The 18,110-nt window shown below is 33.9% G+C and overlaps 1 protein-coding gene across 8 annotated transcripts in view; it reads left to right on the top strand.

Annotated features, from left to right (window-relative positions):
• LOC118188601 (SEC14-like protein 2) overlaps nt 1–18,110 on the top strand; it is a 171,850-nt gene that overhangs the window by 33,485 nt on the left and 120,255 nt on the right. Inside the window, exon 1 of one of the 8 annotated variants that reach the window (XM_035359085.2) lies at nt 1,265–1,418. The exons of 5 other annotated variants lie outside the window; for them this stretch is intronic. The gene's annotated coding sequence lies outside the window, so the exon portion shown is untranslated. Of the gene's footprint in view, nt 1–1,264; nt 1,419–12,931; nt 13,075–18,110 lie in introns of those variants that run through there. 2 more of the 8 variants (XM_035359089.2, XM_035359087.2) reach the window with 2 other exon arrangements.

Here is an 18,110-nt window from a genome sequence, read left to right as displayed (position 1 = left end):
ACAGTTACGGCATAGTTCCAATATGCTTCGCTTGCGAAGCTGTTTGTATTATTAAAAAATTGCAAGTTTGTTACTGCTGTTCTCTAATTTCGTCATTTGAATATACGTGCTTCGTAGGCCTTGTAGATGGTCAATTAAATTCATGTGCTGTGCGACAAATGATTCCTCGTTTTAAGAAAAGGGATTAGGTTGCAAACTTGCCACTTTGCAAAAAACGAGTGAAGTTGCGATTGTCGTTGTAGGAAAAAATGTAATAACGTTTGTCCTTGTGATACGCGCGTTTTATTCGCACCCAGAGATGTGCTGTCTGAAAATTTCCAGGGAAGACTAGACACTTCTGCTTTTAAAAATAATGCTACTAAAACACAATACGCCGTAACAGGACAACACATTTTTATTACTTGTTATCTTCGGTTTTTCTGTCTTCTTACCGTGTGCCTTTGTAGTATAATTGGAAAGCATGTCCGTCTAGCAGTCGGAAGGTTTGGTGTTCGAGTCCTGGTAAGGTCATTGCCCCATTTTTACATTTCCTGTTTCGAAATAAGAAAGCCTGATGACTCTACACCATAACAGGTAAAGCTAACAAAAGTTACGTTAGTAAGGTGTGGTGTATTTAATTATGGCAAAGCACACTAGGGCTATCTACCTAAGGAGAGGGATGCCTTCGTGGAGGACTTTCTAAGGGGAACTGGCTCGTAAATTATATAAATTCTTTCATAATATATTTTAAAAATAGTCTGCCAAAAATACAGTGTGAAATGCGATACAAGAGGTTTTGTTATTGTGCTTGTGATCAAATCATTTCGTATTGTAACGTATTTATACTGTATGAAAAGCGTGCATATCATTACATGGAAATTAAATATTTACTTCCCGATGATTTTATCTCTTAGGGTGTATTCAGCTTTTGAAAAGTTTATTACCTTTTCGTACTGTAAACTGAGAACAAAAATTTTTTATTTATTTATTTGCTTATACGACGAATTTCTCTATCGTAAACTTATAGAAGAAGCAAAGAATTCCGAGAAGTTTGACCACTTTTTAATTAGATTAATTTTCAGAATAAGAGTTTACATGCACTAAACAACAAATGATCAGCTGATTTCCAATCAAAATTACATAATGCAACAGATAGCATGTGGTGTTTAAAAACACCTGGAACTCGACGTAAGTGGGATATCTTTTTGCTTGCTCTCCGTGATAATGCAAAAACGATAATTCATCATAGTAATGCTTAGGTTTTCCAGAGTGGTTATCTGTGACCTATGTTTGAGAACCGATAGCACATTAATTTTTGCTGTGTTACTCTGTAACACTTTCAGTACTTCTAAGTTCTGGAAGGAAAGAAATACTAAACTGCTATTCTCTCTCTGAAAATGAAACATCATTACTGGATTTATATTTAAGGTATTAAAAAAGTGAGTACATTTTTTGTCACATTGCAAATATTTAATGTTTTAAACCAACCCAAAAAGTAAGCATTAAATTACATGACAAAAAATAATTATTACTAAGAAAGACTGAGTATTAATTACTATTTCTCTTCTACGCACATAAATGAACTAGTAGCAATTTTTTTAACAATATGAAAATGATTTTTCTTTTGGGTTACGTCTTTCAGAGAGAAAGAATAGGTTAGGACCTTCATAAAGAAGAAATTATAATTTATCATTTTAGTTCCGACTTTTCTTTTTAATTTTATTACATAGTATATATATATGTATGTATGTATGTGTGTGAGTAAATATATATATATAAATGTTTAAAAATATAAAACGAATAATATAAACATAATAAAAATAAATAAAACTATATATATATTATAATTTCATTTATTTTACAGAACATTACCTTAACTAAGATTAGTTAAGGGATTGATTGAAATTATAGTAATTACTTTTCTTTCTGATATTGCTTTTAATTTATTTATGATGTTTAATTGAAACTTAACTCCATTTACTTACGTTAGTTTTTGTACTATTAATATTATTATTAAATTTATTTTACTGCAGTTTAGTTTTGATGTGCATATTATGTACTAAAAGCATTTCGTTCGACTTTTAGCTATATTTATTACATTTAGGTGGGGGGAGGAGTATAATTCTTTTTTAATTAGCTAACTTTTTTTAGGCTCTTTATAGTTAGCAGAGTACAAGTATTATTTAATTCAATATTGTCAGCCCTTAGGGAAAGAATTTGTCATTTTTTTAGACTTTGCAGCGCTTAATCTTTATCTGAAAAGAAAGGCGAAGTCTTTGCTTTCTTCTAATTTCTTTAGAAATGTTTTTCCTTTATGATTCTGAATTCATTTTAAGGATTTATTTTAGTGACTGTGTAGTTGTATTTATCTCAATTGTGAAAGGAATCCAGGAATTCTTCAAAGTTTCATTCCACATACTTAATTCCAATCAGCATGCATTCAGCAATGTTTGATAATTTCTATTCAGTGCTTTTTATGGTGTAGGTTGTTATTTTATAGACTTCTGTGAAATTTCTTCATTTTTAAATACTCTGAGTTTGTAAATAAATAGAACTCTAATGTATTAGCACGTGGCAATTGAAAAGTTAATTGACAAAATTCATTGACTTTTATAATTATTATACCTAAAAACCTTTAAATATTTGGGGCATCAAGTCTTCTATGAAAACATCAGCCTACGTTTTTTCTTTTTATAGGAGTATTGAATCAATAACCATGTTTTGTATATTCAAGATATTTTTCTATTTATATGCTCAAGGAATCCAGATTACACTAGCAATTTAGGTTTAGATTTTGCACGATAATAAAAGATAATGCTAAACTTCTTCAGGTAATTTCCACAAAACTATAGAATTTTATAGTTCTAAGTGCTTTAAATACTATAAAATTTCTATCTTAATATGTAAAAATTATTTTATACAGAGATGTACTGGTACTTTGTTTTATAATCATAATCATTTATGGAATGATAAAATGTTATATAAAATTTTATAACTTCTTCATTAAGAATTTAAAACAATTTAGTTAAATTTATCCCAGATTTCAAATCCCAGGGGCAAAATGCGTTGATTACACGGATGTATTCGTAATTATTTTACATGATAAAGATCATATGGGCGTTTCTGTGTGCGAATTCCACACAAACAGCCCTCATATACGTTGTGTCAACTACACTCGTGTGCAAAATTAACACAATTTGCAAATTATGTCTATTTTTACGAAAAGTATTGAACCAAAGATGCTAATTATGCCACCCAAGAATTATGAACTAATTGGCTATAGAACAAGTGTAACGCCCTGTATCGTCTGCAATTTGTGAAAAAAATTTCAAGATACCGGGTTCTTATTGAGAATACCTGAACACGGTTGACCAAGATCCACAACGACGATTGTTATTTGGCACTTTTAGCGGAGCGTCACAGGATTGCTATAGCTTTACAGCTCTCACGTAAGTTGCATGCAGCCACTGGAACCCGAGTTTTGCGGTCTTACAGTTTCTCGAAAGCCGCAAATGAGATAGCGCTGCTTACTGCAGCACACAAAACAGCGCGTATAGCATGGCGCGGACAACATGTATCTTGGACGAAACTTCAGTGCAGTACTAAGCTTTTTACCAGATGAATCGAAATTCAGCCTGGATACTGATTCTCGCCGTACCTGCATCTAGAGACAGCCTGGAACACGGCACCGTCTCTCCCACATCATGGAAAAGGATCATTACGGGAGTGGCGGTACAATGATTATGGCAGGCATTATATTTAACGGCGTCATACCCGTGCATATGTTTGATAAAGTCTCCCTGAATGCTAAGTAGTATAGAGAAGTCTTAGAGCCTTAGAGACTTTTTAGAGCCGCAGTTGGTCCTGGGTTCTTGTTAATGGACGAAAACTCTTGTTCACATAGGGATCAGCTTGTCGGCGATTAAAATCAAAATGAAGATATTCACCGCATGGTTTGGCCAGCCAGCTTTCTGGACCTTAACTCTATCAAATAAGCCTGGGGCGTTCTTGGGAGGGCAATTTCATTTCCCTATTCCTCTCCAACGACCATCCCGGAGTCCAAATTTACCTTGCTGCACATTGCCACAGAGACTCATCAACTACCTCCTATGCAGTATGCCGTCACGCCCAGAGACCTCTTGGGCTGTGTGAGCCATACCCCATATTAGGCTCATTTTCAGTTCAATATAACAACGTGGATTTTGGTTATCCCAGCACTATGAGCTTCACTGATAATCATGCGTACATAAAATGACTTTTGAAGGGAACATTTCTTTCTCTGTTATAAGTGTACATTCATACCAAATTTCATTGAAATCTGTCTATTACCTTTTCAGGATGTTCGACATAATGTGTAAATTCTATTAATTTTCCCCACTTTCATCTAATTAATTCATAAACGATACTATTAACATTAAAAAAAATATTCATTTATTCCTGTTAGTCTTAAGTATGATTTTTTCTGCTGATCTTTTATGATACTGAGCTTAAGGTGTTTGTATAATCAGTCACAGGAAAGCTTCTGTGGGCTATGTCTTTTTGAAAAACTGTTTGGGATAAATTGACTCATTGCACCTTACACATACGGAAAACCACTAAAATGCGCATACAATAAATCTTTTTGTCTAAACAGAATCAAAATACCGTTTTTTAGAGGGCCGTATGCTATCGGCCACAGACAGAATTTCTGTGCGAATTTAATGTAACTGCTCACTGAAGATCTTATGCAGTTGCATAAGACGCAAAGCAACATATACCATAATTGTTTGTTGTTACTTTTCTCGAATAAAGTTAACAGTTGAACAAAATTCCTGTTTGGAGTCTTTGATGTCCTGTTGCATCTATATTTAATTCGTTTTTAAACTTACAGAATAAGTTACTCTTACAGTTATTGATCAAACTTTATATAATCTTTGTTGGTTGTGAAACAAATTGCACCTTAGTTTCATTTTCACCCAAGATTTGTAGTCTTTCAAGTCTACTAATCTCTCAAAAGTAGGAATAAAGAGAAATTAATTGTACATCACCAGAATGGAAACAAATGATATTCCATTGACATTTTACTGAACGTTGTAAGGTCCGCTTGCTTATCTTCTAAGTGACAACAGTATGTGTAGCAAGTTCTTGTAGGAACTACACAGGAGAGAAGTTAAATTTACCCTTTATTAAACTTTTTAAAATTTACAATGCATCAACTCGACGCTAACACACTACGCCTCCCTTGGGCGGTAAATGAAATCACAGAACTAAACGAAAAGTTCGAAGATGTTCACAAGTAGTAGAAAACTAAGCCACAGGGCCCAGATATGCCTGTTTCTTAAACCCGCATTGAAACTGGTGGCAGCAAGGTAAATGTTGTATGCCATGTAAACTACCAATAACTCCGGGAGTAGAAGCTGAACTGAAGCAACAGAGGTGACGGCAATAGTCTAACTCTCTCTAACTTTCCTTCTTAAGACTCAGTATTTAAACTCTTTCTCCACAAAGTAGAATTTGCATTCCTTCACTCGTGCTACCAAATTTAAATATTCTGGCATTGACAATTAGGGGAATGAAGGCTCATAGGAAAGAATGTGAAATTAAATAAAATTGGTTTTTTAAAGTAAATATAAATCCCTACTGCGTAATTAATTAAATTTTAAGGTAGAACTTAGTAAACCGTTAATTGTTTTTGTTTGTGAAAAATGAAAAGAAAATTATCTTAAGATTGACAGAAATGGTAATTTCTTTTGAAATGGTTAATCTTTTGTCTTTTACACTGAGTAAAATTGAAAGACCTGAATAAGCAGATTACTTGGGTCAGTTTTATTTGCGTTATAGCAAAGCATCAAGGGCTATGTGCTTAAAGGGAGGGATGCTGTCTTGAAGGACTTTTAAGGGAAACTAGCTCCTGTTCACTTACACGCGAGGAGAACACGAAAACGTCCACGTATGGGATTTGAACTCAGACCGAACAATCAGAGTTAGCAATCTTACTGCTCGAACGCTGGTGGGGGCAGGTGACTGGGAAAAACTATTAATGGAAACCCCGTTGTTAGCTATATGGCACCAATAATGAAACGCAGCTCTAGAATATAATACGCTTTTTATTGCTTTAATATTTTCGATTTGTGTTTATCTATGTGTTTCTAGGCTGAAAGTTAACATTTCCTTTTTTAAAAAGGTACTTATGATTTGTTTAGCTACTTATTCGTTAACCTGAGGTAAATGCCTCACTTTCCTCGCCCTTGTCCAAGCTCTGCCTTTAAAACATTTATACGGTTTCATATAATTAAAAAAAGTGTGGGATTTCAATAAGGTTGTAAGTATTGTAAATTAACTGCAGTACTATTTTATTCACTTACTTTTTTATTTCATGTCATACTTTTCTTCCTGGAAACTTGTTTTGCTAAAGTTGCAATTTTTTCCTTCTTTATGAGCAGTTTGTGGGTCATGTTAACTTCTTTACTTTTAAAGAGTAGGCGAAGATATTTCCTTTGTACTTAGCTTTCACGGCCGAAGTCATTTACTGAAAACTGCAAACTTTCCGGCTATTTTACAACATTCGCTGGATAACCGATTTCAGATGCCACAATACCAATGCACAATACCAATGCACGTCTGTGTGCATTAAAGACACCGTCAGACTGGTCGTCTGAATAAAGTGATAAATTCTACAAATTCAGAAAAAGAGGCTATAGATTTTATTTCTTAAATATTGATTCTAGATGTATTATTCCAGTTGCAAAACCCGCCAGCGACTGAGCGTTAAGCTTGCTAGTGATTGATAGTTCGAGTTGGGTTCAAATCTCGGTCTAAGGATTGATTGTATAGGAATTCTTGTAGTTTTCTCATGTCTAACCCAAATACCAGACAGTTTACCTTGAAAAGCCTTCATTGAAAGCATATCTTCCCCTAAGAAGATAGAGATTCTTGTAGTTTTCTCATGTCTAACCCAAATACCAGACAGTTTGCCTTGAAAAGCCTTCATTGAAAGCATATCTTTCCCTAAGAAGATAGAGATCGAGTTGCTTTACCTTGATGAATTAATCTAATAACCAGTTGCAAAGGTACTCAAAGTAAAGTAGAGAAATTTTTGTAAACAGTTTTACACTTTGATTGAGTATTCCGAAAATTCAAAATCTATTTCTTTTAGATGGTTTCCGTAGCGCAAAAAATTTCAGCTAGTAAAGTCATGATGCTTTAATATGTTAAATTCAAAATGGTCCATATTTACTGTAAAGATGGGCATAAAAAACACAGAAAAATGAGGATTTACTATTTCCACGAGATCTGCTATAAATTTTAAAACGAGTGTTGTTTTATCGGGTACAGAACTACTAATTTAGCTTTGTAATTGCTCTCTAAATTTGTGAAAAATATTAAATTTGGGCTGTTAATGTATCTGAATGTAGAAGTTGAGTTAGAAATGTTTTTAATGTTAATAGCTGCTAAAACTACGACTAGCGTCAGGAAATTTCGACTAATAAAAAATATCTTTATTTTTATTACGTGCTCCGAAATTAGGCACTACACGGCAAGGAGGAATGCCTCTTTGAGGACGTTCTAAGGGGAAACTGACTCGTATCCACGTAACACATGGGAAAAACCACGAAAAGGGCCATATAAGCCAACATATTCTCGCCAGGCTTCGAGCCCCGGACAGAACTGAGAGTACTCTGCGTCTTTTACCGCTCAGCCGCTGGTGGGGCGAGATCTTTACTTTGCAAGGAAAATTGTCAAACGTGGATATTCTACCTTTCGAATGCAGATTAAGTAATTAAATCGATTTTAAGAAAATTGTTCATGACTTTTCTTCATTAGATACCCCCCTCCAAAAGAAGTATAAAAGTAACTTAGAAAAATGAGACTGAATTTTTATGTTAAATATACTATTTCATTAGAATAGAATTATTTCATTGTTATTTGTTACTTTAACTGAATTGTCAACAGTCGTACTTTGTTTTTTATTTTTTGCATGCAAACCGTTATATATCATTTTTCTGGACATGGTAAGCTGTTATTAAAACTGCCTCAAAAATTACGTAATGTTATTAAAAATAGTTACCTCAAACTTTATTGAATAAGAAGTGCATGTATATAATTTAATATTCTGAACTGAATAAGGGCTATAATTTTTCTTGTTGCCTTCGGTGATTTTTCTTTTTGCCTCCTAGGCAAGGTGCTGCACTCAAGTTCATAAACTTCGAGATAATGGAGTTTTCTTCCTCACTTTTAGACTGTCTAAAGCTAGTGTACTCTTTGCTCGTTTGGGAAAATCAGCTTTCTGAATATTTAGCTTTTAAACGACTTATCTCACAGCGGATTCGTGTTCTAATCCGAGGCACCATTTAATCCTTTTCTAAGGCATCTTAGCTTCATCGATTTTAATCGGTAGTTTAACTGCTATATACGTTCTACAACTGCTAACACCTATAGCTGAAATTATGATATGTATATAATTTCCTTGCTCTTTCATTCTAGCTGTTTTTTCACCTTTGGTCTTATTCAAGGAAAATCCTATATACATAGAACGTCCTTTGATTACCCTTTGTATTTTGCATGTCTACATCTCAGCTTTATTTTATCATTTACTTCCCGAAGTCTTGATTTTAACTTTTATAGGTTCAATTAAAGCACTTCTAATGCGGATTTTTCAAAACCTTTTAGCTAATTTATCTACGACATTTTGAGAGCAAGTTAAACATACCTCATTGATTTCACTTGAAAAACAGCGCCTTGTTAATTACATACCTCCTGTAGTAAACACTTCTCAGAAGTCACCAGTAAAAGAAATTGATTTTAAAATGCGCTTTTTTTTAGGGGGGGGGGTTAAGTTTACGGAATTCTCATTTCTGAGCACGAGACTTATAATTCGAGTAACAGAGAAAACATATTGTTCCATTTTTTTTTTTTCTAATTTAAAATCGGAATAAAATGCATTAGATTTTCTTTTGTTTACTACAAGAGGTACATTTTGCAATTTATTTTATAAGTTGCAAAAAGTTTAAAAATTTTTCCACTCTTAAAACATTCTCTAAATTATGAGTTGAAGCATGAAAATTAGTTAGGAGAACATTAGGTCTCGGATATTACAATTCTACAGCATAAAAGACATTTTATAGCTATCATTAAGGATGTATGCATGTTTGCATACTTTCCACGCTTATGCTTATAATGTAAATAGCTCGCAAAATGTCCGACACAAAGGACAATTTTACAAAGCGTACAGCGGTTCTGTATACTAATCCTACCTATTACGTGTCACCTAGAAACATTTGCCGGCGTATAAGACGCACTTTTGTTTTCTTTGAAAATAGGTCTGAAAAACGGGGTGCGTCTTATACACCGATAATGCATCTTATACGTCGAAACTCAGTTTTTGATTATATACATTTCTGGAAATTTTCTCTTCTCGGAGTTATGCTATTTTTTTCTTGTTTACTTGCGAAGTATGGGAATATTATAGTTACGTAGGGTTCAGTGGATGCTGATGCGCTGTCATCGACGATCACAGCTGGGTTCGTTTATGCTTTCCAATTCTTGTGAATTATGTACTTTTAGGTGTGCGAGTTTTCAAGTGACCCTTCATTTAGCTCTGGAGATGAATGTCTGGGTTTTGACGAAGAAAAGCAAAACGTATTATTTCCCAGATAGATTGGGTATTTGCAAAAAGTGTTGCTTTGCATTTGTATTACTTTATATTTAAAATACTGTAAATTCATTATAATGATCAGTAATAAAGTTTTATCGTTCAAAAATATGTATGAAAAAGGAGGTGCGTCTTATAGGTCGGTGCGTCTTATACGCCGGCCAATATGGTATATAAATTTGAAATGCTGTTACATATTAAATAAAACTCAAGGAAGATTAAAGGGAAACTTTTAGACTTTTAAAAAAATCCGAGCTTGTTTACTACAAACCAAAATCTTAATTTCCTTTTTCTTAAATTAGAAATAATCAGAAGATTAAGCATCGTTAGTTTCAAACAAAAATGGTTCTGTAAATACTCAGATATTTACAACTACCTGAAAAGCATATTACGCATATTATTATAAAATCAAAATGATAAAAATCATGGCCATTGAGAGCCCAAAATGTCCGAAATCAGAATTCTTGAAATTTTCCTTCTTCCTCTTCGCGCTTAAATGTTTTTTGAATTAACCCGCAAATAAAAACTGTCATTTAATTTTACAATGAAATTTTGATAAAAATCTTTTAAAGTATATATGCGAGTATTTTATGACATGTATGTTATAAAACTGCCATAAGCTTCTTTGACAGAAAGTGGAAATGTTTTAATATCCATACTTGTTGCAGTTTTTTCATATTTTGATCAATAGATCCTCATATAAACGAAAGAGATATAAAGGGAAGAAAAATTAGAATTTTAAATTGCAATTTTGCATATTATAAAAAAAAATAAAGGTAAGTTTTTCTATTTTTATTTATTTATTATTTATCCTGAGCTTTATTTTCGTTCATTCTATTAATATAAACTGGCTTAGATAGTAACTAAAGGTCATCAAAGGAATTTTTTCCACTGGAAATTCTAAAAACGCATTTTAATAGTGTTTGTATGCATGCATAAGTTTGATGCAAAAATTAGAGTCGTAAATTAAATTTAATATTTTAATCCATTCTATTTACTTTAATTGCTTTAAAAACTTGGACTATGAAACCTACATAAATAAAGGGAGTATTTATACGAGATTCGAAAATAGTTATTACAGTAAAAGTTTTCGTGACGGAAGCCCAGTATTTATGAAAAGCTCATTAGCGAATGCAGGTGAAATATTTATTAAATGAAACATCTGTATCCATTACTTTACTAGAAAAGAAATCTGGTCGGATCATGTTAAGACGCAACATTTTCTGCTGCTTGCGCTCATCACAAAATTGACGGTCGAAAATTTTCTGCTTAAATAGCTACGTGGAATCAATGCAAGGTCATCGTCCAGTGTAATAACTAAAAAGCAAACTTAAGCCGTTCTAATATGCAAAAGAATTCGTTAATTTTTACATATATAACTCTTAGTTATCTTTGTTAGGTCAAATTAGCTCAGATTTTTATGTTTGACAGGTATACACGGAGAGATAATGAAAAAGAATTTCAATTGAATTTATGCCTACGTTAGGAAATTTTTAATTAAATTTATATTTCACTTTTCTCGAAGTTAACATTTTGAAGTATGTAAGGAATTCACTGGTGCTAAGTTTTTCCATTATGATTAAATATACTTTTTAATCATTATTTTAATCTGTTAAAAATATTTTTTCAAAATCTAAAATACATTTTTATTAAAATGATTCAGTTATGCGCTTATAGCAAAACACAGTGCAATCTTACAATGAATTTTAGTTGGCCAAACAAATATGCTTACTATTCTGAGATTTTATGTAATTAATATGTGAACATGAGAAGACACTTTAGACAAGTAGATTATCAAATATTTCATTAAAATGGAACTTTACTATGTAGGAATTGCTACCATATTTTAAAGAATAATTTACAGATGTTTTTCCCTGTATATTTTTGCTGTATAAATCGAAATATCATCGATGAAACAGTGTTGAAGTTATGTCACATTTAACAGTTAACTCTGAATGAATGCAACTTTGTAACCAGAAGACTTTAACATGCATTTAAAGGATAATTAATCTAAGCTTAAAGTATGGTCTGGGCGGTAATCGGGGTTATATTAATAAGCTTTATTATATTTTTTATTTTAGAGTAATGTGCATTTTTTATTTAATATAATTTTTCCTTTCATAAATTTCGAAATCCGTTAAGTTTCACTGTCAAACGGGTACCTTAATTATTGTTATATTTGCGCAACGAATTACAGTTTGTCGAAGATTTATGCTTAGCAAAAAGCCACGCTTGATATCATTGTGTAGTGGAAATAACTAAGACTGACCTTTATACAAAGAACACATAGCTTTATTTTGAACAGACTTTCGTACAAAGAAGTATGTGATATCTTTTTTCAGAAAATCCGAGAACTATATTTCACAGCACTGAAATTGCAGCACCAATAAACAAAAATCATGTGATTATGCAAATGGGAGTGAGGCTTCTAGAGGAAAAGATCTCAATGGTATAAATGCCTGAATGGGTGGATTTTTTCCCTACAACATGAGAAGACTTCAGAAATCGGATTAAGTCTTGTTGATTTGGTACTTACGATACTTCAAGTTCATCCATATCTACTTATTATATGTCATGTATCAGACAGGGAGAAAGAATTTTTGAACACAAAAATGTTGGTTTATTACCCCGGCAAACTGCTATATGTTAATAGTAAAATATCTGTATTGGTCAACGTTATATATCCCAATGGTTGCGACAACAACGTCGAACTCGGATAACAGCAAGCAGTGTCCGGAGGTGAATATCAACTCTGATGCATAGTGAGCGATCCTTATTCTATTGTTTAGTAAATTTGGATATTATCTGCTAAACTCGAAAATTCCAGCAGTCTCTATATAAACCATCAGTAGGCGCTTGCACGATATTGGGCTACAAGCGATGGCCAGCGATGGGTGTCCCGTTGATTCCAAGCCACCGCTCTCAAATGCTATCATGTTGTACATCCAGACAGTAGTAGAGGCTAGAAATGTCCCAAGTAGCGCATTGATGTCGTAATGAAGTAGCAATCTTGTCGCATATGATGTTGCAAAGACGTCGCATTATGTCGTATTTAAGCCGCCCAGATGACCGCCAAATTTCACGCTTTTGGGACCGTCGAAAAAATGTCGATTTCACGTCTTTAGATTCATTTCCTTTTACGCAAAGATGTCACTTTCGAATCTTTACATCCCCATTTTCATCACAAAAATATAGGAATTTAAGTTGTAATGACATCATATTGTGATGTTTTAAGAGCGTTTAATACCCCTTTCTCATGTCCATTTTTATTAACAGATGGCGCTACGAACGTTGAGCGATAAAGACTCAAATCTGTAAGACTACCTACATCCTGGTTACTATGGCAACGACGCTTCCTTCCTCTGTACTCGTTTGGCGGGAAAGTGAGTAAGCCATAAAACACATCCCCTCAGTTGAACAAAAGACCTGCTGTCATTTCTTCCGTCTGTGACTCAGACTGCAGGGTATGTTTTGAACAGGAATAGAACTTTTCCACCTTTGTGTTGAATGAAAGATATCTGTGAGATACGTGCAGCAGTCGCTATTTCTTTTCGCAAAATTTGTTCATCACGCTTTTCAATGTTGCGTAATGTTTCATAATTTGCCGTTATTTTGCGGAAGAAAACAAATTTCATCGCGACATAAAAATTATATATAAATGATTTTATACTTGATGATATGTGTATACATATATAGCACGCACATAATATTCCATTTACTCATCCATCCATAATATTTCATAAATTACCATCCATAATATTCCATAAATATGTGTTAGCACTTTCCAGAGCTTTATATATATATTTTACTTGTATTATAAAATCGTATAACACTCCTAACTATTATTTTTTTACTTCAAAAGTGGATAAATCATTATCAAATTTTTCTAGTACACGGAGAAATGGTCTATGTATCCACACACATAAACGTAGTAAAAGATACTATTGTTGATTGAATATCTTTTGGCAGCAATATCAAGATGCAACGAAAATTCGAAATCAATTAATAACATGCATTTTATTACAAAAACACTAGCAGGACGTATTATTTGCACAAAAAACTTAGTGTGGAAATAATTTGCGGCACATTATCTGAGATCCGCTTTGAATGAATACATAAAGTGTTCATTCAAAGTGTAATGAACAATCAGTTTTAATATTTCACTTGATACTGAAATGCATAAAATCAAATTGCGTTTCTATGTTTCAGGTTTATAAAATATAGCTGATAATTGAAGGGGTATCAGGTTTATAAAGTACAAGCTGATAATACATGATAAGGGAGAAGAAATTCCTAAATTACAAAATTGAATATTATATTTTAATAAAGTAAAATGATACATATTATAGATACATCCTAAAAAACGATAATATATATATATATATTGTATATCGTTGTATACCGTATATATATATTATGTATTTATATGTATATCTACTCTTTTCCGGATGTAACTGTAATTACGTACTGTGCTGGTTTATCATCTTCCTGTAGCGATGCATTTGGATTTGCTGTGTATGAATCTGTTTCATTGAACAGGAACAAATAGGAAACAGAATATTGAAAATTGAATTTTTTTTACAGCATTAGTAATTTATATATATTAGATTGACTAAAAAGAGTATATTCATGCATAACGTATAAATATGCGAAGTGAATACTTTTTGGCAATCACCTTTCTAGGATGATCATTTTTAAAAATAACCAGTACTGTAGAAACACCGGTACGATCTATCTGCCTAAGGGAAAGGATGCCTTCGTGGAAGACTTTCTAAGGGAAATTGGCTCCTAGACACGTTACACAGGGTAAAACCACGAAAGCGCAACCAGTCCCTTCGCGGGATTCGAAACTCGGACCGAAATACTGGTGTTCAGCTACTTTACCGCTTCGTGCCTCATTTCAGAGCGGATTCGCTATATATGAAACAGAGTAATGTGCTGTTACCGTATTTAGCAGCCTGCCTTTTTCCTTGACCTACCATAAAAAAATAAAATATCAAAATTATAACAGCGTCTCTAAAAAGATGCTTTGCTATATTCTCATTAAATCTTTATCATTCTGCGCTACTAAAAACGAAGTACGATTGTTTCAAATTCAAAATTTTATAACATTACTTTACAGAAAGCGATCTCATGTCTTCTAAAAATAAAACCCAACATCTGTTTCTACTCAAGCGCTTACTTTCTAGACAAAGTAATTTCAGTGTAACGTACGTTCAGTTTTATCTAACGGAAAAAAAAAAAAAAAAAAAACTATGTACATAACAGGCAAAGATATTAACAGCACATAAATTTACTCAATTATATTGGATTACCAGAGGAGAAAAAATAATTCGATGAGATAATTCTCTGAGAATTCATAAACGCTAAATTAAGAATAAATTTTATAAAATGTTTACTAATGAATACATGTATTTGCATAGTAAGTTTCCTTTTTTAAAAAATTTTTCATCTTTATCACGTTTATCGGAGTGTCGTATTTGACTTCACAATTATGCTCCGAAATTTCATTGCTGTAGATTGGATTATTACCAATATATAATTCTACTAGTAACCAGAGCCAGTATTAGAGGTTTTTGCTGCTCACTACAATATCTGTGGCTCTTACTTCTGCCACGCGCCGCCAGTGGCTGAGTGGTTAAGAATATTGATTACTGGAAGTTCGACCTGGTTTCGGTTCGATCCCAGGCGAACCAGCTGGCTGCATGGTTTGTTTTCCTGTTGTGCAACATGAATACGACCCAGTTTCCTTCAGCAATTAGGCTCACCCGCGGCCGAGCGGTTAAATCGCTGAACACTGGTAGTTCCGACCTGGGTTCGAATCAAGGCGAACGGGCTGGCTACATGGGCGTTTTCATAATCTTCCCCGTGTGTAACGTGTATGGGGAGCTTTGCTATAAACTAAACTAAGCCTTCAGAAACTTCCTCCACGAAAGCATCTGCTATCTGCCACCTCGTGGCTTTGCTATATTCAAAGAGCCTAACCCAATTCTAGCACTCAGTTCCTCTCTAAATTCTAGCGGGCGAGCGCTAAAGTCGCCTATTACTGGTAGTTCAACCTCGCACATTATCTGAGTTCAGCTTTGAATGAAAACAACATAAAGTGTTATAATGAACGATTAGTTTTAAGATTTCACTTGATACTGAAATGCATAAAATCAAATTGCGTTTCTACATATCAGATTTATAAAGTACAGCTGATAATTGTAGGAATATCAGGTTCATAAAGAACAGTTGATAAATACATGAGAAGTGGGAAGGAATTCATAAATTACAGAATTTAATGGTTGTAACGAAAATTTTAAGCACGAACGTTCTTCATAAAGTTATGAAAAAAAAAGCAGTCAGTATCTTTAGTGCGGATAGTAATCACTACCAAAAATCTATGCTTTTCTGCCAATTTTTTGGTAGTTTTTCAAAACCTTCGGCACGGAAACTTGGTGGCCCGAGTCCAAACACAGGTCAACCTCATTTCGGACGTCTTGTGCAGAAGTGAAGATAGAACCAGCAAGATGTAGCTGAAAGTCCGAACGTGCGATGTCGGGGTTATATGGTGGATGTGGTGAAAGATCCCTTTCGAGTCCGTACAGAGGCCAGCCGGTGAATGCAGACACGTCTTGATGGAACGTTACCTTTCTGCGCCGGAACTCAATTCGACTCTTTTCCTTGATAGCAGCGTCAACATGCACTAGCATCTCGTTGTATCCTTTACTGTCAAGGGTTTTACCTTTTTCCATATACTATTTGTGATTAATACCACGGCAATCCCACCAAATACAAAAGAATGATCTTTTTGTTAGTCAAATTAAGCTTTACGATGCTGCCGACGGACTCACGGGTGCGGATCAACTAAATTTTTGGCCTATGTTGTTGAAATAAATTTATTTTTCAACACAAGTGACTATCCAGATCACCAGATCCAAAGCATGATCTTTTCTTTAGTCAAATTACGCTTTGCAACGCTGCCGACAGGCTCACCGGGCGCAGACCAGCTCCCTTTTCGACCTATATTGTTTGTGTAAACTTGTCTAACTTTGAAAGAAAAAAAAAAAAACTATGTATATAACACGCAAAGATATTACAGAACATAAATTTACTCAATTTTATTGGATTACCAAAGGAGGAAAAAATACTCAGATAACTCTCTTAGAATTCTTAAACGCTAAATTAAGAATAAATTTTATAAAATGTTTACTAATAAATACAAGTATTTTAAATAATAAATTTTTCCATCTCTACATATACCACGTTTATCGGAGTGTCGCATTTAACTTTACAATTAAGCTCCGAAATTTCCTTGCTGTAGATTGGATGATTACCAATATACTTACAATCCTACTAGTAACCAGGGCCACTATTAGGGATTTTTGCTACTCAGTACATTATCTATGGCTCCTACCACACGCCACCAGTGGCCGAGTGGTTAAAACTACTGAATACTGGAAGTTCGAACTGGTTTGGGTTCGATGCCAGACGAATCAGCTGGTTGCATTGTTTGTTTTCACCGTGTGTAACATGAATACAAGCCAGTTCCCTTCAGCAATTAGGCCCTCCCGCGGTAGAGGAATTAAATCGCTGAACACTGGTAGTTTCGACCTGGATTCGAATCAAGGCTAACGGGCCGGCTGCATGGACGTTTTCATAATTTTCTGTATGTGTAACGTGTATGGGTTGTCAATTTCTCTAAGAAAGTTCAACATGAAGGCATCCTACTGTGCTTTGCCATAATAACCTAATCTAAGCCTTCAGAAAATGACTCCACGAAGGCCTGCCATCTTAAGAAGGTAACCCTCGTGGCTTTGCTACATTCAAAGAGCCTAACGCAATTCTAGCAAGCGAGCCGCCGAACACTGGTAGTTCATCCGGAGTTCAAGCCTCGATAACGAGTTGGATGCATGACCGATTTTGGTGTTTTCCAAATTCACCTGCTTTGGCGTAATCAAACTCTATAATTCTAAACAAACTGACGTTCGGTTCGGCTCCAACGGCTCCACGTTCCAAATTATAACTACAGTTCAACAAATAAATGTCTGGCGTATACATTCGAATAACCTAAGTAAAAAAAAAAAAAAAGGGCTTTTTAATTTCTTCCACAACCAAGCACGCATGCACATAAAGCGAATAAAGAAAAACTTATGGAGTGCAATAGGGTTCTAATCCATAACATATTTAGTTAGTGATCGCCATCATTGGGAGCTATAAATATGCTATATTGACGGGAAGGAGAAAATTTTACTTCCTGAGTAAGCTAATTCAGAACTAGTCATTATTTCATCTGTCATCTTAAATTTAGGATGTCAAATTACGTGACTAACAAAAACCTAGTATTTATATGAAGCTTGATAAAAATCAAAGTTTTGAAGACGGTATATGTGATCATGTTCGGTTGATTACCATTATGATCAGCAAATAACAACAGCAATTTACTGATGTCTTTCTTATCTTTATATTCAGATGTAGTTTTCAGGGCAACTAGAGAAAATTTATTAATTACTTTTAT

The sequence above is a fragment of the Stegodyphus dumicola genome, chromosome X1, assembly GCF_044657685.1.
Source record: "Stegodyphus dumicola isolate Sdum_Otavi_A_Nest chromosome X1, ASM4465768v1".
Taxonomy (NCBI): Eukaryota; Metazoa; Arthropoda; class Arachnida; order Araneae; family Eresidae; genus Stegodyphus; species Stegodyphus dumicola.
The sequence above is the reverse complement of the archived record's forward strand: the minus strand, read 5'-3'. Positions and strand labels throughout refer to the sequence as shown.